This window comes from Mirounga leonina, unplaced genomic scaffold, assembly GCF_011800145.1.
Source record: "Mirounga leonina isolate KUSES-001 unplaced genomic scaffold, KU_Mleo_1.0 Mir_101414, whole genome shotgun sequence".
NCBI classification, from domain to species: domain Eukaryota; kingdom Metazoa; phylum Chordata; class Mammalia; order Carnivora; family Phocidae; genus Mirounga; species Mirounga leonina.
The window spans coordinates 347,791-357,947 of NW_023270121.1; the positions used below are offsets into that span (position 1 = coordinate 347,791).

Here is a 10,157-nt window from a genome sequence, read left to right on the forward strand (position 1 = left end):
GCTTATTTTTTTTTTTTAATCGGTTCTGGGGAGTTTAGTCCATTTACATTTAAAATCATTACTGGGGCACCTGGCTGGCTCTGTTGGTAGAGAGTGCGACTCTTGAGCTCAGGGTTTAAGTTTGAGCCCCACATTGGGTGTAGAGATTACTTAAAAATAAAATCTTAAACAAATAATCACTGATAGGGAAGGACTTACTATTGCCACATTGTTGTTTTCTGTGTGTATCTTACATTTATTCTGTTCCTCTTTTCCTCTCTCCCAGGCTTTCTTTGTGTTTTATTGATTTTTTTATTGTGATATGCTTTCTGTTGTCCTTTTGTGTATGTTCTCTAGGTATTTTATTTGTGTTTACTATGGAGATTATATAAAACACTTTATAGTTATAACAGTCTATTTTAAACTGATAAAAACTTAATTTCAATTGCATATAACAACTCTACTCCTTTATGTCCCCCCCCACTTTGTTACTGATGTCACAAATTACATCTTTTTATATTTTGTATCCATTAATGTAGTTTTATAGTTATAATTATTTTTATTCTTTTATCTTTTAAATATTATACTAGAATTAAAGGAGATCTATGCAATACCATAATCAATTCAATTCAATTCAATTCATGTGTTTTTCAGCCAAAGAATTTTGGTTTGGTTCTTTTGTGTAGTTTCTGTCTCTGTACTGGTATTCTCATTTTGATCATGTTTCTTTTTCTGATTTTGTTTAGTTGTCTGTGTTCTCTTGTAACTCACTGAACTTCCTTCAGATGATTATTTTGAATTTTTTTGTCAAATAATTCATAGCTATTTATGTATTTATGATTAGTTTCCAAGATTTATTTTGGAAATATGATTGGGTCATATTTCTCTGTATGCCTTGTTACTTTTTGATGAGATTTATACATTTGAAAAAGCAGCCTCCTTTCCCAGTCTTTATGGACTGGTTTTTTACAGAGGAAGATCTTTACCAGTCAGCCTGGCTAGAAATTGTGGGGAACCTCTCAAATCTTCTTTGGGGGTGCATTTTCTCTGGGCTTGTTCATGTAATTTCCCAGTCAGAGTGACTTGTTGGCTTTTTTTTTTTTTTCTGAGCTCGGAATCTCTTGTTCCTTCTGGTCTGTGGTACTGCAGGTTCTCTGGTTCTTCATTTGGCTACAGAGCTCTCATTTGCTCTCATTGGCCCCTGTCAGCATTTTGGGTCAGATGACACAGAAATCAGTCCCTTGGGAAGCCCCTAAAACGCCAGAACCTTGGATGTACGTATCACTCTTCTCTTTTGCTCTTGAAGGAGAAACTGCAAATTGGGTATTTTCCCCCAGTTGCTCTGAGCTGTGCTGGCTTGGGTGAGGGGCTAATGTGGGTAAAATGCAGTGGCTTTTCTTACCTGTATTAATGAAGTTCTTCTTGGTTTTGTGATTTCTAGGGTATAACAACTTTTTAACTGGTTTCTGGGGTTCTCATAAAGGCCTTTTGGAGTGCATATTGTTACATTATTGTCTCTGTGGGGAAACAAGGTCTGGGCCTTTGTATTCTGTTACCTTTGGCCAGGAGGAATCCCTCATGCTTTTTATTTTTAATTTTAACTTTTTATGTAGTTTTAATTACAGTTAGTTAACATATAGTGTTACATTAGTTTCAGTTGTACAGTATAGTGATTCAGCAATTTCATTTATCACACAGTGCTCATCATGACAAGTGCCTTCCTTAATCCCCATCACCTATTTCATCCACCCACCCCATATACCCTCTGGTAACCATCAGTTTGTTCTCTATAGTTAAGAGTCTGTTTCTTGGTTTTTCTTTCTCTCTCTCTCTTTTTTCCTTTGCTCATTTGTTTTGTTTCTTCAATTCCATATATGAGTGAAATCATATGGTATTTGTCTTCTTCTGACTATTTTGTTTAGCATAATACTCTCTGGCACTATCCACATTATTGCAAATGGCAAGATTTCATTCTTGTTTTAAAAGATTTATTTATTTTAGAGAGAGAGCACGAATGGGAGAGGCAGAGGGAGAGAGAGAGAGAATCTGAACCAGACAAGCCCGACAAGAAGCTCGATCTCATGACGATGAGATCGCAACCTGAGCCGAAACCAAGAATTGGGTGCTTAACTGACTGTGCCACCCTGGCACCCCAAGATTTCATTCTTTTTAATGGCTGAATAATATTCCATTATATATACATATATATGCCACATCTTTCCCTCATGTTTTTTTTTTTTTTTTTTTTAAAGATTTTATTTATTTATTTGACAGAGAGAGAGATAGCGAGAGCAGAAACAGAAGCAGGGGGAGTGGGAGAGGGAGAAGCAGGCTTCCCGCCGAGCAGGGAGCCCGATGTGGGACTCGATCCCAGGACCCTGGGATCATGACCTGAGCCGAAGGCAGACGCTTAACGACTGAGCCACCCAGGCGCCCTCCCTCATGTTTTTTATACTTGCATTGTACTCTAGGATGTAGACGTACTATAGGTTATTCAACCAGTCCCCTATTGGTAGACATTTGTCTTGTTTCTTATCTTCTACTATTATGATTGTTTTGCTAGTAATGGCCTTGTACTTACGCTTTTTTGTCTTTTTGCATTATCTTTGGGATAGATTCTTAGAAGATAAATTGCTGGTTCCAAGAGCAAATATTCTAGTAATTTTACTAGATAGTATCAAATCCCCTTAATATGAATTGTAATATTTTACATGGTTTTAGCCTTTATTTCTTCAAATACTTTTTATCCATGTACCTTTTCTCCTTTCTTTCTAAGATAACCATGTCACTAATTTCAGATTTTTGTATAGTCCCACAGGTCCCTGAGTTGTCATTGTCTTTTTTTGTTTTTAATCTGTTTTCTCTCTGTTGCTCAAATTTGGTACTTTCTATTGTTCTGTTTTCAAGTTCATTGATTCTTTTCTTTTTCCTCTCCATTCAGTTGTTGAGTCCATCCACTGAGTTTTAAAATTTTCAGTTATTGTGTGTTTCAGGTCTAAAATATTGATATTATTCTTCTATGTATCTTCTATTTCTTTCCTGAGAATTTCTGTTCCTTAATTTATTTCAAGTATAATTATAATTACTCTTTGAAGCATTTTGAGAATGACTACTTTAAAATCCTTATCAGGTACTTCCAACATCTGTGGCATCTTGTTTTTATATGTTGACTGTCATTTCTCATTCAAGTTGAAATTTTCATGGTTTTTGAAGTAATGAGATATTTTTTAATTTTCTTTATGTTATGTGTAGGATTTGGTACCATTTCTTGTAGGATGAATTACTTGGGGATGATGGGAAAGAGGAAGCATATCATCTTCTCTTTACTTTTTACTTCGTCTTCTCATCAAATTTTTATTTGATCTTTACTTTCTGATTTTCTTTTTTATTGTCCATTTTGACATTGGAATAGCTGGCCCCATTGATCTCCAGAAAGGAAACAGTACAGAATAAGAGAGTATGAAGATGGGTCTGCAACACAACTGACTGGGAACAGGAGACCTGCATCCAAAATATCAGTTAAATTCTTGCCTACAGGACCATCGGTAGTCACTTCCTCTTTGCCGACCTCAGCCCTGACACAGAAAAAGATTATATGTCCCAATGGATAGGGACATGGGCTTTGTGGAGTGTGATGTAAGCTTGGGCATGTTTAATTGCTGGTTTCATGATCTTCATAAAGCAAATTATGAGTCTTCATATCTAGGAAACCCACATGTGATGTATATACATTATATATGCATGCATAGAGAATATAATGGGAGGAAATGAACAAATGTGACAATATCTTTTTTTAGAGAGGGAGGAGGGGCGAGAGAGGGCGGGGGGAGGGGCAGAGAGAATCTTTAGCAGACTCCATGTCCAGCATGGAGCCCGATGTTAGGCTCGATCTCACAACCCTGAGATCATGACCTGAGCCAAAATCAAGAGTCAGACACTTAACTCACTGAGTCACCCAGGTGCCCCTGACAATATTTTTTATATTAATGGGTGGTTGGTTTGCTGACTAATTACGTATGTATCACTGGCATTAACCGTGCTTGCCAAAATTTTCAAATTAGTATGGATCATTGCTTACAGCATATATAAACTCATCGAACAGTGATTGTCATGGTATTTCCCACATACAAAAAGTTATAGAAATTATATAATGGAGTTCAGTATACTCATACTAAGAAATAAAACATTACATATCTCATTTGAATTCTTTTCTGATTGCATTAGTCTCCTTCTTACCTAGGGGTAACTACTAACAAAACATTGGATTTTTCATTCTTAATACATTTCTCTATAGTTTTATTACATATGTATATATTCTTTACAAAAAATATGGTATTGTTGCATATGTTTATCCATAGATGCTTGGCTGTCTCATCGAAAGTAAAAAGGAAGAAATACGAGAAAAACTAATCCACATTCACATTTCAACAGTGTGACCTGCCTTATAAGCCTCCTTGCTATATGTATTTATGTATTTTCTTTCCAAGCTTCTAAAAATAGACACACTCATTTTCTCAGATTATATGTTATAAGGAGCATGAATAGATTTCGGACATAATATTTTCAGTTACTTTTTTGTGTGTTATGTTCAAAGTCTTAGAGTTTGTTAGATGCCAGCTACTGTGAAACAGTACCTGAATGTATCCTAAATGCAAAGCATCTTCCTGTTTATCCAGGCCTAATTTTCTGGCTTTCATTCACACTGTTACTCATCTAGGCCTGTAGATCGGAATCTAATCTGGGCCACTCTGGTGAAAGAAGACAGTGATTGTAGGGAGTTTGTTTTCCTGTGTACAGACTAATGACCAAATCCCTAGGTTGGTTTAGGGATGCATTCCATTTTGAACTTGGGCTGATTTCTATTACAAGTGCTGGACACCTGTATATTTTCCTTTCCTTTTACTATTTAATGCTTCCCTAACTGGGAGGTTAAACACATGGGCCTGCTTTCCACTCAGGGGGCTTTATTTGGGAGATAAGAGAAGCATGTTGTGAAAATAAAAGTAGAAACCTTGTCTGTGTGTAGAATGAAAGGCTTATATGAGTAACATGCTTGCTTTTCCCCTAGGCATCTGTAATTTTCCCAAAGACACCCTATTGGAACTGTCATGTGGTAGATTACTAAATTAGTTCTAAGACCATCCTATTACCTAATTCCCTTGGCTTAGTGATATTACCCATTCTGATCCTGGACCACTTTCTTATGGGAAGGGCTAAGGATATATATTTCTTTTACTTCCAAAATCAAGACATTTTTTTTTTAAAGATTTATTTATTTATTTTAGAGAGAGAGAGAGCATGAATGGGGGACAGGGCAGAGGGAGAAGGAAGGAGAGAGAGAGAGAGAAGCAGACTCCTTGCTGAGCATGGAGCCTGACCTGGGGCTTGATTTCATGACCCTGAGATCATGACCTGAGCCGAAATCAAGAGTTGGATGTTTAACCGACTGAGCCACCCAGGTGCCCGTCAAGACATTTTTGTTGTAGATAAAAATGCAAATGCAGGAGATAAAAAGATTGTTAAGAACCCTTAAAAGTCTACTCATGAGTAACCACTGTTATCATTTGAATATATGTTTTTTCAGAAATTTTATGGTATGTCACTGTATATTTAATAACAGAAATGAAAGAATATCCTACTTAACAGTTTTGTAAACTGCTTTTTTACAACAAATATATTACGAAGATCAATCCATGCCAATTGGTGTACATCCATATAGTAATAAAAATGTCAGTAGAATCTCTACTGCGTTCTGATATGATAATAATGATAAGAAAGATTAATATTTCTGACTCCCTCAGTGCCCCATACTGGTGTCAGTGCTAAGCTTTCACTTATTTCATCCTCACCACAACCTATGAAGTAGAGCTACTGTTGCTGGACTTTGAAATCAGGGAACTGAGGCACAGCGAGGATAGGGCTAGTAAATCATTAGAACACGGGCTTGTGGCTCCTGAGTCACTTCATCTAACCAGTGAACGATACTGCCTCTCATATGATAAGACTGTCAACCTTACTTTTAATCAGGGCGAAGACAAATGAAACAAATTAGGGTACCATGTTTTTCCTCAGTTAACTAAGCAGAGATCTAAAGTATTGATCATAATTACCATAGTTTGGAATTTGGGGAACTATGTCCTGTTTTACTGTAGAAGGGGCTCCCCCAGTATCTTCTTTCCCATCCTGTGCCTTGGGGATGTCCTGTGCCTTGGGGATGTCCCTGTTCTTAAGCTGATGGCTTTCCTGTAGGTGGGCTGAGAATGCTTAAATTTTACTGCTGTTTCATTGTTTTGTATAATTGCAAGAGTATTTATTGCAAGGTAAAAATTAGATAATGTAAAAAATACTAACAATTAACATAAAAAGGGAATAATTTTACCCTCAAACATAACCACCAGAAGAAAAGCTCTGCTAAGGTTTTCATCTGCATTATATCCTTTCAGAAATTCTCTTGTGCTGGTACTTACACATTTATGCACATATGCATGTATTCATGTACAAAAGGTCTCATCCTACATTTAGTTTTGTGACCTGCTCATCTTTTTTTTTTTTTTAAGACTTTATTTGACAGAGAGAGGGAGAGAGCACGAGAGAGAGAGAGAGAGAGAGAGCATGAGTCAGAGGGAGAGGGCAGAGGAGCCCAATGCGGGCCTCGATCCCAGGACCCTGGGATCATGACCTGAGCTGAAGGCAGACGCTTAACCGACTGAGCCACCCAGGCGCCCTGACCTGCTCATCTTCTAACTACGTACCTCTGAGGTCATTGATTGTTAATAAACATTAGTGTATATCATAGGGATAGTAGAGATACTAATGGCCAATAAAGATAGAGACAAAGACATTAAAATGACTAAAAGGTATTATGTAACAAGTACTTAATATGTATTGAGTCACTTATGGTCACAGAACTATTAAGAGTTAGATATGTTGTTAATCCCCATTTTACAGATGAAAAGCTGAGGTACAGAGAGAATAAGGATTTGGCCCAGGCCTGCACAGTTAGGGAGTAGTACTGCTTGGGTTTGTACAGTACTTCATGGTCTAGAGCCTGGAAACTCAGATTTGTGAAGTGACAGAAGCAGTTTGCACAAGCATGAGTGTTTTAGGTGGTCATTAAAAGTAATATTCATATATTTATAGTTTTATACAAAATTAGTGGACCTAGTGACAAAAAGTGGCTTGTAACCTTGGTGAGACCATGTTCACTGCAATCATGGGGACAGAGCCATAGTGCAGTGGAAGGAAGAGTTAGAGGGAAGTAAAGAATGTTAAGAAATGTAGGAAACTCTTTCTGGAACTTTGATGAGGAGACCAAGGAGGGATTTTTTAAAATCTTCAATTCCTTGAAATTCGAGCAAGTTTAAAAGTTAATGGGAAGGAGCTATCTCATCTCAGATTTAACCCTTGAGTTTGCTCATATACTCATAAGCTCAGTATATATATTTATTAGTTATTAGTGAATGGAGGAATGGATAATTGTATGTCAAAGAAATGCTAATAATTCTTGAATTTTTGTCTCCTAGGAAAGCAGTAAATGGGTGGCGGAATATTGCACTGGTGACTTCAAGATGGGTCCAGAATTTTTCCATAAATGTATTAGGATATGGAGCCATCCAGGAGCAGCAGTTCGGCAAACACCACAGCTTGCTGCCCTGGTGCCATCGCCCCCTGAGCTCACCAGGTGAATCAAAGACAAGCCTGTTTTCCCAGCATGGGGAGCTGCTTTAGGTTCTGCTCACAAGCACGATGGTGAGCAGCTGTTAGGAGCTTCAGAAACATCCGGGGAAGTAGAGCACCTTCTGTCGCCAAACCTTTGACCTCAGGCCATGTCAGAGAGGTATTTGCTCCTCTCCTTTACATGTCTGTAACCTCATTAGGGGAAACAATGAGAAACAACTTTTCATGAAGCCTGACTTAGCCCTGAGGCTCAGCCAACGCCTACTGGCAGATCACAACATTTAAAGGGCCGAGAAATCCCACTACATACTGTATCCTCTGGGCAGGTTTTCTCACCCCTTGGGACTGCTCTGTGACAAAGGAATCTGGTATCATGAGTCTCAGTTCACAGATGACCAACCTCAGGCTGACAGAGCCTAAGTCGTCACTCCAGATCAGTGGCAGGGTGGGAATGACGTTCCATTCGTTGCCCTCCCTAAAGGACATGCAGCAGCCTCCCTCTAGAAGATGGGCTTTCAGGGCTGGAGAAATGGTTGGTCACAATTTCCTGCTATTGTGAACCCTGGGGAACCCAAGCAGCAACCCCTTTGGGTAGTGAAGATGATGGAGGAGTTGAAATCCCATGCCTCGTGCCCACAGATCTGGGTGTCAGGCTACATGCATTGGCTAATCCTTGAAGTGCTGAATCAGGCTGGGTCAGAAGCACAGGTGGGACAGGTGATCTAGAGGAAAGGAAAGTGATAGGTACGGAACTGCATTAGGCAAATACACGTTATATTTCATTTCCTTTAATCCTAACAGCTATTCAAGTTACTTATCATTATGACCATTATTCAGATCAGGGTACTGACTTTGGGGAGTCTAATTAGTTAGAGAGATAACTTTGTTATGTCTTGATCAGCAGCTCACTCTGGAATTAAAATGTTTTTCCATTTTGCCTTGAACCCCATAGGGAAGTATAAATGGTTTGTTAACTTTACTCACATAGTTTTTCTGTACTGGTGGACATTTAGATTGCTTATATTTTTCTTTTCTATTTCATGCAATGCTGTAGCAAATAATCTCTTACCTGCTTCCTTTTGCACATATGAAAAAATTTCTCTGCATTACATGCTTAGTGGTCTTCCCTGGAACTTGATTTCAGTAGTTTAAACTCCCTCAAAAAGTGTCTGAGTGTTCTCATTTCTTATTTTTTTAAAAAAGATTTATTTAAGAGAGAGAGCACATGTAGGGGCTAGGGGCAGAGGGAGAGGGAGAGGGAATCTCAAACAGACCTGCATGGAGCCCAGGGCAGGGCTCAATCTCATGACCCTGAGATCACAACCTGAGCTGAAACCAAGAGTCAGAGGCTTAACCAACTATGCCGCCCAGGTGCCCCAAGTGTTCTCATTTCTTACCCACCTCTATACTTGTTCTTAATAATTATATTGGTCTCTGTGTTTCCATTTCCTTGACTCCTGAAATTGAATCTCCCTCTAACACACACACACACACACACACACAGAGCCAGTTTTCAAATTTTTATATGTGAATTTTAAATTTTTATTAATTTTTCTCTATATATTTTCACTTTTATTTTTTATTATTGAAGTATAATTGACACACAATTTTATATTAGTTTCAGGTATACAACATTGATTCCACAATTCTATACATTACTCAGTGCTCACCACATTAAATGTGGTTACCATCTGTCACCATACAATGTTATTACAATATTATTGATTATATTCCCTATACTGTACTTTTCATCTCTGTGACTTTTATATTTTATTTTTTTATGTTTTTTCCTCCAAATTTTTATTTAAGTTCCAATTAGTTAACATGCACTGTAATATTAGTTTCAGGTGTAGAATTTAGTGATTCATCACTTACATACAACACCCAGTGCTCATCACAAGTGCACTCCTTAATCCCCATCACCTATTTAACTCATCCCCCCATCCAGTAACCATGTTTGCTCTCTATAGTTAAAAGTCTGTTTCTTGGGGCGCCTAGGTGGCTCAGTCGTTAAGCGTCTGCCTTCGGCTCAGGTCATGATCCCAGGGTCCTGGGATCGAGCCCCGCATCGGGCTTCCCGCTCAGCGGGAAGTCTGCTTCTCCCTCTCCCACTCCCCCTGCTTGTGTTCCCTCTCTCGCTGTGTCTGTCAAATAAATAAAAATAAAAAAATCTTAAAAAAAAAAAGTCTGTTTCTTGGTTTGCCTCTCTTCCCCCCATGTTCATTTGTTTTGTTTCTTAAGTTCCACATATGAGTGAAATCATATGGTATTTGTCTTTCTCTGACTTATTTCGCTTCGCAAAATAGCCTTTAGCTCCATCCACATTATTATAAATGGCAAGATTTTATTCTTTTTGATGGCTGAGTAATAGTCCATTGTATATATATACACTACACCTTTTTTTTTTTTTAAAGATTTTATTTATTTATTTGAGAGAGAGAGAATGAGAGAGAGCACATGAGAGGGGGGAGGGTCAGAGGGAGAAGCAGACTCCCTGCCGA

General features: G+C 38.1%; 1 long non-coding RNA gene across 3 annotated transcripts in view; it reads left to right on the forward strand.

Moving 5' to 3' along the window:
• The window catches only part of LOC118019896, a 44,361-nt gene extending 35,625 nt beyond the window's left edge, over positions 1–8,736 (forward strand). For all 3 annotated transcript variants that reach the window (XR_004681779.1, XR_004681776.1, XR_004681780.1), the window contains one exon: positions 7,503–8,736. This is a non-coding gene — a long non-coding RNA (uncharacterized LOC118019896). The remainder of the gene's footprint in view (positions 1–7,502) is intronic.
• Positions 8,737–10,157: the final 1,421 nt, after the last annotated feature.